This window comes from Nelumbo lutea, chromosome 3 (assembly GCF_056320005.1).
Source record: "Nelumbo lutea isolate HS-2025 chromosome 3, American lotus-T2T, whole genome shotgun sequence".
Taxonomy (NCBI): domain Eukaryota; kingdom Viridiplantae; phylum Streptophyta; class Magnoliopsida; order Proteales; family Nelumbonaceae; genus Nelumbo; species Nelumbo lutea.
In genome coordinates this window covers 111,549,241-111,562,709 of record NC_142686.1, presented here as the reverse complement: position 1 = coordinate 111,562,709, position 13,469 = coordinate 111,549,241, and the positions used below count along the sequence as shown (strand labels likewise).

The 13,469-nt window shown below is 37.6% G+C and overlaps 1 long non-coding RNA gene across 2 annotated transcripts; it reads left to right on the top strand.

Moving 5' to 3' along the window:
- The first annotated feature begins 8,388 nt into the window (after positions 1-8,388).
- Positions 8,389-12,624, top strand: LOC148867656 (uncharacterized). Of its 2 annotated transcripts, none has more exons than XR_016109133.1 (3): positions 8,389-8,724; positions 12,086-12,163; positions 12,259-12,624. It is a non-coding gene; the product is annotated as an uncharacterized LOC148867656 (long non-coding RNA). The 2 variants fall into 2 exon arrangements; XR_016109134.1 differs by lacking the exon at positions 8,389-8,724 and adding an exon at positions 9,972-10,112.
- Positions 12,625-13,469: the final 845 nt, after the last annotated feature.

The window sequence follows — 13,469 nt, the reverse complement described above, 5'->3', positions numbered from 1 at the left end:
AAGAGTCGGGCTCTGTATCTGTTTCCTTGGCCACTTTGGGATCCAAGCCCGTCATCGTGATCCCACCGAGATCAAGGTCGGGGAACCTCTAGCGAACCAAGTACCAACAAAGCTTGAACCCGACACGATAAAAGTCTGATCCATATTCGATCTGTAGGGCCTCAAACTCTGGGGACTCTTTGAAACTCTCAATGGCCTTGACCCTCTCTTCTACGATAAAAGCCTCGAGGTCCGCGATCTCCCGCTCAAGACGTGCCTTTTCCTCGGACAACAAGGAGATCTGCCCCTCCTGGGTCAGTATCAGCTCCTTTTGGTCCTGAACCCCCTTCTTAGCCTTGAACACCTCACCCCAAGCCAGATCTAGGTCGTGGTGGAGCTTCTGCATCTTCGTCCGAGCATCGATGGATTCCTTCGTGTGGATCGCCGCTTGGCAAGACAACGTGCGACCAGTAGAGTTAGCTTGCCAACAAGAAGGCCAAGATCAGTTAAAAAAAAGGAGAGAAGGGAAAGGAAAGAGAGGCAGAAAGCTCACCACCATATAGTGGCTCGCAATTAGCTCCAAGAGAGTGCCTAGGGACAACTCAACCCACTTCAAGACATCATCTTCGAAGGTGGCATCTCGACTCTTGCGCAAGGCTTTAACGTGGTCCATGATATTATCTTTCATAGTTGGAAGATAGCCCTCTGGTCCATCCACAGGTATGGACGAACTCCCCGGCTCTTGAGGGCGAACTCCCTCACGTTGGACCCCAGCCGAAGTCTCCCCAGGGACAGCGGGCTAGGCCTCCTCCTGAGGAGGTGCAGAGGAGATCAGCTCCACGATTGGGACTTCAGGTGAATGACCGACCTCCTGGCGCGGCCTCTTTGCAGCCTTCTTCCCCTTCTGGGAGCTCCTCAAAAGGCTTTCGGCATTGACCGACATGATAGCTACAAAAATAAAAAGTAAAATTAGCCACAAACTAATCAAGATCTTGAGAAGGTAAAAGCCCAAGGCAACCTACTAGGTCTCAAGCCGGCCTGCACGATTTTTATCTTCGATAAGGTAGTCCGAGCAGAGGAATCCGAGCTCCGCCCAAGACTTAAGCGTCTCTCTCGTCTTCAAGCCCAACCTAACACCGAGAACCTGGATTGCCGACCTCCAATGGGTCGGGAAAGGCCACCCCTCGGGGTTACGAACTACCAAGTAACCCCGTTTCCAGGCCGGGATCTTGTTGGGGAGTGCATGCAATAGCTTATACCCCAGGTGAGGAGACATGTAGTAGGTTCTCCTATGCTCGGGGAAAACGCAAGAAGAGTTTTTCTTGATGGACAGAATGGTAGAGAAGGTACCGAGGTCAAGGGGAAGACAATACTCATAAAAGAGCAAAATGGTCCCTACCCACGTTACGAGTAGAGTTTGGGTGTAACTAGTTTATGGTAATGTTAAAAGACTTAATGACCTCAATGATCAAATGGTGCAAAGGAAGGCGAAGACCAGCCACGGGCTGTTCTTCAAAAATCACAATCTCGTTATGGTCGTGTTCCGAGGGGAAATTTCCAGAATGAAGGCTGTAGGAGAACTCTCTCAGAAGATTGTATTGACAAACTAAGGCCTAAAGCCAATCTGAAGTCATTATCCAAGGACTGAAGTTGTCTGGCACCCGACCTTGGTGGGAAGTGGATGCCTGACTACCCGAGGCCTCTAGAGCCTCACGAGGCGCCTGTGCTTCGAGAAAACCACGAGCTGCCTCTAAACTCACGATAGCCCTGTCCCGGCTATCGACTCGGGCCGAGGTACCACCTCGACCTCATCAAGAAGACTATCAAAACTAGAAGAAGACATGGAACTAAACGGAACTGAAATAAGAAGCGAAGAAAGACTCACGAAAGAAATATGACCTGATTAGGAGGAAGTTACAAACTAAAAAACCTGAGCTAAAGAAGCAAGCGCAACCTCAAATCAAAGACCGATAAGCTTGTGGCAAAGGAAATGGGTCCCGGGTATCACTATTTATAGCCACTGCACTAGAGAAGCAATAGTCAAGATTGAAGCAATTAGACAGCTTCTGAGAAAACCGGCTACATGACCCTCGAGATCGAAAACAATTTACCATATTTTTTGGTGTTCGTAGAACCTTTAGATTGCTTGACGTCTGCGCGTAAGTTGCACGTGACCCATCCGATATCAGCCAGACTTCGAAGCAAATCCACTTGGCACACCATGAACTCCTCAAACCAGGTCAAGACCCCTAGCTCAAGGAGTGGGGGGCAATTGATGAAGGAGGATTTGGTCCGACCTCCTGGTAGGAAGACATGTGGACTTGACTCCACATAAGCAACAACTCGATGTAACCAGATCGACATGTGGAATTGACTCAACGCAAGTGACAACTCAGCATAAGTCAACTCGGTACAAAGCAAGCTTGGGTACGTCAGTACCCTGAACTGAAGTCACTGCGGGATGAGCACACCGCACAAGATTACATTAGGATCACCTCGGCCCGAGGGCACTTCGGCATTTACGACAAGGGAAAACCAAAACGTGAGCTTGAGAAGCTCGCTTCCGAGCAGCCCAGTATCCTACAGGTAGCTCACCTACCATACAGATCTTCGCATGGCAACCTCGGGGAGTACACCCCCATCCCTAAACCCTGCAGGACCGTACTTATAACAATAACATTAGTTCACCAACTCCCCGTTCTGATGGGAAGTGATAGTATTACCGTTTGACAACACTTCAACCACCTAACATGCAACAGGTCCCATCGTAACAGGGGTTCAGTGACCGTTCCACCTACCCACCTGAGCTAGTGTATAAAAACTCTGCTCTCACCAGGGGCGAAGGTACGTTCTATTATCTATTGATTGTGTGTAATCTTTGCTCTCTAGCTCTCTCATTGTTATCATCTTCAAGCTCTCTACTATCACGCTGTTCTAACTTAGCCATCGGAGTATCCACGCTGGGTGATCCACCCCGGGATCTCTGACTCTTCTCTTCTAGGAACCTAGTCCTCATTGTTGCTGGCAGCCGCATCAGCATCCAACAGGGAGCAGCCGGATTATGCCACATCAATAACCAAATACAAATGAGGGAACAAAACATTATAATGTCAGAAAATGAAATTATTAATTAATTATATTGAAAAATAACAGATAAGTTAGTGCAACTTTGTTAGTAAACTACCAAATAAAAAAAAAAACATATTTTATAACAATTAAAAAAAAATCAATAAATCCCCATAGTTACACAAATGTAATAAATTTTTCATAGAACTACATTTTTGTAAAATAACATTTTTAAAATTAAAAGATATAAAGTATTTTAAAGTTTATTTAAAATGTGTTAAATAATTATTGAAAATTATCATAATATTTTGAAAATTTTAGGAAAGTTTATTACATTTGATAGATTTTGGAAAACCATTGAAAAATTATGTAATTTACATTGAAAATTATTAAAAATTATTAAAGATAAATGATTATGGGACATGGAAAACTATAATTTGAATAAATAATTAAACAAATTATTAAGATAAATTAGTATAATATTGGAAAAAGGAAATTATTGGTTAGTTTATATTAGTAATTATAAGATAAAATAGTATAATTCTGTAAGTAAACCATTTAAAATGAAAATAAATTATTTAATAAAAATTTAAATAAATTTGAATAAGTTTTCAAAATTAAGTACAAGAAAAATTTCAAAATTGTCATAAAATTACATTTTTGAATATTAAAGACAATTTAGTGTACTTTTATAAATTTACCATGTGTTTGATTCTCAATATATCCTTTTGATCATTTCTATCATCAAATTGAATATTGGGTTGACGAGATAGTGTTTTTAAAACTAGATTAAACCAGATAGTTAGACTGGAAAAATTGGGAACTGGACACTGTTTCACTTAAAAATCACTTTTTATCTAAAAACCATTTATTTGGTTAGCGAACTGCTAACCTGGGCAGTCAAACCATCAACCTGGACAACAGTTTTTGGCCTTTTTTTCTTTTTCTATTTTTTTTGGCAGTGAGTCATCCGTTTGGACCAAATAGTCAGACCGTTCGACCCTAGAATGGTTCCCTATTCGGTCCTATTTTAAAAACCTTAGATGAGGAGTGGGTGTCCTACCTTGAGCTTGGCTTGGTGTGTGGCATGGCCTAGCCCAAAGCCTGACCCACGGCACGACAGGGGCCCATGCGGGTTCAAGCTGTGGGTTGTGCTGAACCAACTCCCCAAATTATCCTAGAGGAGGGAGGCACGGCCCAGGACGCCTCGTGGGCCATCATGACACAACTCGCACTTTGTGCGGGTCGCGTTGTGCCAACCCAACACAACCTGATGAGGAGTGGGGTGCCTTACCCTTGAACTCACCCGACATTGAGGAATAGTTACCTTGCCCTAAACCCACGTGATATTGGGGACGGGGCGGGGATGGGGTAGAGTGTCTTAACTATGGGGCAAGGAAAGGGATGTGGCGCCCTTCCCTGAACCCACCCCATTGTTATTCCTATATAATTGTTAATTATTAGTGGAATTAATAAAAATGTTAGTTTTTACAATTATTTTATTTATTAAAAATTAATAAAGATTTCATTTAAAAAGAATAAAAATTATTAAAATTACTACAAATTATTAATAAAACTAAAATTATTAATAAATATTTGTTCACATTCAATTAACAATAATTATTTTTTATAAATCAATATTAAATGAAAAATAAAATTATTAAATCTTTTAGATTTTCCCACATGTAGGTACATAGTGGTCGCTAAGCCTTACCATGGTACCTACATCGTGCATTGCACAGGTCCTTACTTGTAAAATTACAAGTTGGATCAAAGGCTTAGGTCATTGGACCTGCCCAAGTTGCACGAATAAGTCACACCATAAGCATAAGCCCATCCCCCAAATCCATGCCCCCCAACTAGGCTATCAATGATATTTGAAAATTTGTGGCCCAATTCAATATCTAATCCAATTATCTCATATTTAGATGATGTTTTATGTAATCGGATCATATTTGGATTTGACTTCATCTATTGTGATTATATTATAATATTTATTGATTTTAATATATATATATATATATTTACATAATAAATTCAATATATTATATTTACTTTATTTTATTATATATAAAAAATTAAAAAATATTTAATTTTTTGTATTAAAAAATTAAAGCAGAATCAGATTAAATCCAAATCTGATATGAATCCATTAATATTAGAATTTGAATCCTACGACTTCAAATCCATTTAGATTTGGGATTGGATTTGAATGCAAGTTTTCAATAATAGGACTGAATTCAAATTTTGCTGAAACCAATGAGCTTTATGAATCAATCCAAATTAAATTTGTCCTTGGGGCTTAAAGATGTTTTGGATTTAGTTTTTTTTTTTAATGTTTTTAAGTCCATTTGCTTTTGTCTCTTTGCTCTTACCATTTAACTGATCAACCATGAGGCTATGAGAGGATGCAAATGGCTTAAGATATCGTGATTTATTTTTGGGCAAATTTCGTAAACTATCCTTATGGTTTAACTAATTGAATAACTCTACCCTATTGTATACATATTGTCTTAAAGTACCCCTACTGTTTATGACAATTGACACATGGAAAGAAATGAAATGTCAAATTTACCTTCCACTATTTTTCAAATTTTCAAAATAAAACCAAACTGATGAAGAGATCCTCCATGCACCATCTTGCTTTGCAACACCAGATTGATGGTGGGTAGGAATGGACCAATTCGTGTGATATCGATGCCTTCTGAGCTAAAGCAAACACTGAAAGGTGCTACAAGTGCCGGTTATTAAGTTATGGGTACCCTGCCAAACAAGCTGAAATCTACAATTTCAGCTGTTGAAACACCACTCTTTCAAATCATTTGATGAACCAAAGATTGTGCTTGTAAAATTCTCCTACTCCTGACCGAAATGCGAATCATTGCACTCAATGAGTACATAGAATGTCTAAAACTTGAAATTGTCCCTAGAAAATCTATAAATTTTTGACTCAACAACAAATTTGATCTATATTTGTACAAAATGTTGACAATGATCTATGGATTCAAACGTCAAGATAAATGGTGTAAGGAATTGAAGTTTCCTTGTTTCAGGTTCAGCAAAACTTTTTCTACAATGAAGATATCCGAAGTAGAGGGTTTCCAATTAAAGAATCCTTTGTTAATGTTTCAGGGATCGTTTAAAAAAATATGCCAGAGATAGGTGAGAATATTGAGAAAGTATTTGTTGTGGGTTTACTATTATCATCAAGAAGGTGATGAACAATGACTGAAATTCTGAAACAAAGGGGGGGGGGGGGGGGGAGGGGGGAGAAGAATGGAGGGTAAATGGAAGAGAAAGAATGGCAATAAGGATGATAAAATGGAGAGAAAACAGATGGAAGGGAAGAGAGTTCTAGTCGTCGCCATTATGCTTTCGTTTCGATATTGAAGATGATGAACAGTAACCGCAGCCCATTAGATGTTACCACTGGATTGAACATTGGATTCTGAACTCATTTTGGACTCTTAGACGAGAAATAACGGAAGGAGAGAGAATAGGGTTGAGGGCAGAGAAGGTCACATGTGAGAGCAAAGATAGGGAACAGTAAGGGTATTTTAGGAATTTAAAAATACCAATTAGGTAATGTCAAATGTAAACAAAGTGTGATGTAAAATTAAGGACAAAGGAGGTTTTAGAGGTAATTGTTAAAAACAACAGGATACTTTAAGACAATTGTAGTTTAAGAAAATCTCCCTTTTTTTTTTTGGAATAATAGAGAAAAGCTTTATATTATGCTATTAAAACTCAATTTGGAAAAAATACAAATGTAAATATATATAGTATAAATACATATAAAATAATATAAAATATAAAATTTTGCACTATACATATTTGTATCTGTACTTGTCAGCTAGTGTAATATCCTTTGTCCTTCCTTGTTTTTAACTTTTACTTACTTCATTTGAATGAAATGAATGACCTATCATTTTTATGTCGTTTTAATAAAAAAAGTACAATGGCGGGCCGAACTGAAATTGGGTTGCCTATTATTTATTTTTTTGGGAAAATTACAATGACCTCCTTATACTATGTGGTTAGTGACAAGTCCCCCTAAACTTTTTTTTTTGCGATAAAGACCCCCTGAACTTTAGGCATTAGACAAAGACCCCCCTTGGCCGTTAAATCAGATGACGGAAAGCGTTAAATTATTAAAATGCCCTACTAAACTTTTTCTATTTTCTTTTTCTTGCCTTTTTTTCTCTTAAAACCTATTTAATCTATTATTTTTCTTCTTTTTGAGTTTCACTTTACATACCATGATTATAGCCTTGATGTTTTCCACCTAACTGAAGCTGCCTAGATTGAAGCCGGATTCTTCCCTCCTCCAAGAAAGAACGGTGAGAAGATCTGAAAGCGGAAAAGCACAGGAACCCATCAAGACTCACTCTCCTTACCTCAGAAGTGTGGCATCGTTTGAGCATAGAAACTGAACCTCCGATTGGCACAAAGCTGACAACCCACAGTAGTAGAGAATCTTCTTGGGTCTGTGAGAAAGAAGAAAGAAAGAATAAAGATCCAGCAACCTTTTCTTTTCCTTGTTCAAAGCTGAATTGAGGAACCAAGATAGATTCCAACTTTTAGAGCTTCAAGAGGCTGGTTTGAGAGGAGAGAGAGAGACTCGCCCATAACCACACCGATCTTTTGGAGGTCAGCTGGTTACAACACAGTCAATGGGACTACTCCCCTTCTCTCTTGCTTTGAAATCAAAGCAAGGAAGCCTCTGCAGATCATCATGGGACATGCTGCTAGCTCCACTGTTGGCCCTCTCAACCAAGTTTTGTCTAGTGAACCCTCTCCTCGAAGCCCTCCCAACTATACAAACATGAATGAAGACCGTGACACAGATACCCACAAATAGCAATATCATAGAGATGACTGCCATCACCACAATTAGGGATGAGCATAATTCGGTTAAAATAAAAAAATCGAACCAAATTCTTTATTTCGGTTTAACTGGTTCGACCTATTTGATTTTTTCGGTCGGGTTCAATTATTCTATTCGGTTTTTGTTAATTTCGGTTACCATATTTTCCAATTCGATTAACCGAAAAAAACGAATTAATTTTATATTTATATATTTTTAATATTGTTTATATTATGATTTATAATTTTGTATTAATATTTAATTAATTAATACACATATGGAATGGAAGATTGACCATTAACCGAATTAGTAAAAAAGTAGGCAATTGTTTAGCGTATTAGACACGTTCACGTTATCACTCAACACTTATCACGTAAAATCCAAATTGGCAAATTCCAAAACAACAAGAAATTCGAAAATAGAAAGAGAGAGGAGAGACTCTTCGTCTTTCTCACAGTCACTGCAGCGCTTCCAGTGGACCAGTTCCGGAATACAGACCTGAGACTCTGAGAGTTGATCAGTGAGACTTCCATAGACCATAGTTCCATTCCAGAGTCCAGAGTTTCCACTCCAGTTTCCAGTTCGGCACTGCACTTCGTCTTCCTCATCATCTATTCATCTGTTCATCTATTCCAGTCAACTCCAGAGCAAGAGCCAAGAGCAGACCAGACTCCATCACTCCAGAGAGGCAGAGACCGAGATTCGAGAATCCTCCCAAACAGAGTTCTTCGTCTGCCGCAGTTCAGGCAGGCACTCTGCACTCAGGCACTCCACCGCCAGTTTACAGGCTTACAAGTTACAACAACCAACAGGTGCTTCTTTTTTTTTTTCTTCTTCTTCTTCTTCTCCAGAAGTCCAAAGTCCAAACACTCTGAAAGTGACACTACCAAAGGTTGAAGACATATATACTTGAGTGGCTGCTCCTGGAGTTTGGGGGACACAGGAGCCGTAGATGGGTTTGGTGGGCCTATAAACTTGTCGTCCTGTTTATCTTTACGAGTCAAGGAGATGGGTCACGATAGTCGATACTAGAACTTGATGCGTGGAACACTTAGCAATTATTGGGACCAAATTAAGTCACTAAGACCTTGTGTCTAATCACTAATGGCGAAGAATTTGCCATGCTGATTCCTTGTTATGTTTTGCTTGAAAGATAAAATACTAATAGATAAAGTGAAACTTATAGTAAAATATTAGGCCTCCAATTGCATTATCGATAAAGTGAAACTTTAGTAATCAGAGTTTGCCATGCTGATTGCTTGCATTATATTATAAACGTTTGCTTTGCTTGAGAGGAATGGGGGATTATTAGATATGTGATCCGAGAGGAGGAAAAATAAATGTAAAAATCGGTATTCTGATGGTGATTATATACTTGTGTTTTTCTGAATGCTAAATTGTTTCAATAAATGATAAAAGAATGAAAAAGGACAATCTGGATTGACTAATAAACTGACAATTGGAGCTATCAAGTTTAGCTTGTCTTATATTTCTTCATTCTATCACAAAAGTAAAAATAAAAAGGGATCCTTTGTCTCCCTATTAGAAAATAAAAATAATTAGCTGAACATATTGAACTGCCGGCATTTAATTAGTTAGATTTTCCTTTTTTTTTTCTAGAAGTTAAATCTATTTAAACTTCATGTCTACTATTTTGGATTGTTTACTTAGCTTCTCTGAACAACCTAGGATACTTCATATGACACTACTTGTTTACTTTGCTTCTCTGAAATATCAGGTCATGTCAAACTGGATTCCTTATTAAATCACGAAGAGAACGTAAAGGGGAGATTTGCAAAAATAAAATGGGGTTATGGGTGTCAACAAATCTTGTGTTTTTTATTTTATTTTCTTTGGCTACTAATTACTTGTAATCCATCTGATGAATCTGGCTATTCTGTCCTGTGGAGTGTAGATTCATTTTGGAAAATGATATTTTTCTTCAATGGTCATCCCAACAACGATTTAAGTGAATTAAGATTGTAGATGTTCAAGTATTTTATTTCATTTGTTTGTTAGCTTTAACATATATCTTATCCTTTGTGAATTGTGATTTTAGATGTCACAACAAACTGGAGAGACTCCTACCAATATTACTGAAATTGGAAGTCCACATCCCCGGTCACAACCTTCCAACCAAATGGATTCGATGAATGTAGTTGCTAAAGGAAAAAGAAAAGTGATGAAGCCAAGGTCAGAGGTATATGACCACTTTTCCAAATTTATCTCAAATAATGGTGAAATAAAGGGTAAGTGCAGCTATTGCGATAGAGAATTTTGTTGTGACCCTAAGTAAAATGGGACAAGCTCATTAAGGAACCACATGAACATATGTAAGAAAAACCCTATAGCTTAAAGGCAAAACGATCATAGTTAAATATGCAATCAGCCTCAAGGGAGGGGGATGGTGAAAATAATGAGAATATGAGTTCCCTTGGTTGTTAGAAGTTTGACCAAGAGGGCATTAGAAAGGGCTTAACTGAGATGCTCATTGTTGATGAGCTTCCATTTAGATGGACTATTGTCAGAGATTGTTACCAATTGTACCTAGATGAAAAATTGGAGTTAAAGAAATTCCTAAAAAATTCATGCCAAAGGATTTGTCTTACTACGCACACATGGTCTTCTTTGCAAAGAATTGACTACATGTGTTTAACGGCCCATTTATTGATAATGATTGGAAATTGAAAAAAGGGTTCTTAACTTTTGTCCAGTATCTAGTCATAGAGGAGAGGAAATTAGTAAGGCGGTGGAAAAATGTTTGATTGAATGGGGGTTTGATAAAGTCTTTACTGTTACAGTTGACGATGCGAGTTCAAATAATGTTGCAATTACATATTTAAAAAGGAAAATTTCTAATTGGGGAACTTGTATTCTAGATGAGAAATTGCTTCATATGAGGTGCATTGCACACATTATAGATTTAGTTGTGAACGATGGCTTGAAACAAATGGATAAGTCTATTAGTCGTGTTCGGAAGGCTATGAGATATGTGAGGCAATCTCTGGCTAGGTTGCAAATTTTAAAAAGTTTGTTGAGGTTGAAAAGATTCAAAGTAAGAGTTTGTTGTGTGTGGATGCTAATACTAGATGGAATTTGACATACCTAATGTTGGATGTAGTTCAAAAGTTTGAAAGAGTCTTTGAGAGGTTTGAGGATCATGATCCTCATTTTAGAAGTGAACTTGAGATGAGGGATGGGATTCCTACTTGTTTTGATTGGGAGAATGTTAGGAGGCTAGTGCTATTTTTACAACATTTTTATGATCTCACAGTATGGGTTTCAGGCTCCTTGTATTTCACATCAAACAACTATTTTCATGAAATTAATGTAGTTGAGTGCCTTTTGCAAGAATGGGTAAACAGTGAGGACAAAAATTTAAGGGAGATGGCAGAGAGGATGAAAGGGAAGTAGAATAAGTATTGGGGAAACATTGAAAAGATGAATAATTTGATATATATTGCAGTTGTGTTAGACCCTCGACACAAATTAGAGTATATGGAGCTTGTACTTAATGAAACTTATCAAGGTGCCAAGGGTCAAGAATCTACAAAAAGAATCAGGGAAGCCTTGTATGAGTTGTATAATGAATATAAGAGTATATTTGCACCTCAAAGTGGAAGTGGACAAACTACTGAAAATGTGAAATGCTCAATTTTAAGTGAGACAGAGAGTGAGCAACCCCAACAATCACAAGCAAAGAAGATGTTGATGATGTCTCGATTTAAGAAGTAAGTAGAGGGGGAGATGCTAAATTAGAGTTTGATAGATATCTGAATGAAGATACTAAAGAGGGACAAGGTAATGACGATTTTGATATTTTAAGATAGTGGAAAGTTAACAGCCTTAGATTCCTTATACTTTCACAGATGGCTCGTGATATATTAGCAGTTCCCATTTTTACAGTTGCTTCTGAGTCCACTTTTAGCACTGAAGGATGAGTGTTTGATGCATTTAGGAGCTTTTTGACACCTAAGGTAGCAAAAGCACTTATATGTACTTGAGATTGGACTCGGTCATCAAAACATACAATTAATGTTGAAGAAGATTTAGAAGAGATTGATAAATTTGAAAATTGTAATATTCTTTTTCATATGTCATTTTTAATGATAAATTGATATTTGCTTAGTCTTCATAAATGATTAATTGATACATTTTTTTCTTCCCTTCTAGATTTACCAAAGAGTGCATCGGAGCAAAGAATCGTGGTTGATATTTGATTATTAAATTCATTCCTATACTTATTCTTGGGTAAGTTTTTAAATTTCCATGCTTATATTGTATGTTGGACTATTTTGTATTTACTCACCTTAATTTTCTAACAAGGGGGCCTTTCTTTCAAATAGATATAGCAGGTGGGACTTGGGAGGCAAAGTCTTTGTGGAAATGCTGTAGTGGTGAAAGTTTTGGACTTTTGGTTGTCTTTTGTGGCAAAGTCTTTGAAGCTTTGAAAGTTTTGGACTATTATATATGCTTCCTATTTTGTTTGGCGACTAGAATCGCTCATTCAAGAATAGCAGGACCTTCTATTATGTCTTTATGGCAAACAGGACCTTCCTAGTTCCTATTTTGTTTGTTTTTTGAAATGCAAGTTTTTTGTCATATTTTAACAGAGTGGCCATTAATAACTTTCTGCATTCATTCTTTGATACAGAGATACAGTAGTACAAACCAAGAAGATAGTTGATGCCTTCCACGGCCTTGTTCTTGAATTTTGACCCTCATTGATCAATTTATTCTTCATCTGTCTGCATGTATTATTTATTTGTTTAACTTTCTACCTTGTCTTTTTTTTTTGCCTGGCATACATTGTGTCTAATATTTCCTTGGTTTGGAAATAAAATTTCAGATAGAATAGAGAACTAGAGTTGCTGACTGCTGGGGAACATGAAAAATATTTGTGCTTTCTTCCCCATACCCACCCCCAATGAAACCAAAAGCAGTCAATTTACTATACAGCCCAGTATGTGCTACTGGAATCATCTAGTGAACTTCTGGTGTGGCTGATGGACAAGATTGCCTGGAATTTTGAACAAGTGTATAGTCTTGATCAACAATTTTTTGGACTTGTCCATGAACGTGCACATATTATTGCATTTAAGAATGATCAAATGTTCTGGATGTGGTAGAATTCCTTGATAGTAAAGCTTATAAAGATTTCAAAGTCAATTTAAATGTAACATATAGAAAAATGTACTTGTATTTGTGTTGTCCTGTTGAGTGATAAAAATAAAAGCTTGAAACTAAATACATCATGCACAGGGGTTGGAAATGTCAAAAGGCAGTATCTTTTCCTCTTGTTAATATGGAATGATCTTGATGTAATATAGTTAGACTTGGTTTTTGTGGTAGTTGTCAAAACAGAAAATAGGATTACATAATTATCTTCTGAGCATTGTTTTCCTTGGGTAGTGTCGCTAATATTTTGGGAAGGAACCTACAGATTTTACAGAGATCATCTTCTTGCCTAATCCCTTGTCGGTTAGGTACTGTTGTGCAGTTAAAAAAATGTCTGGCATGCACAGTTTATTACAGAGCTACCTGAGTAAACCTATAT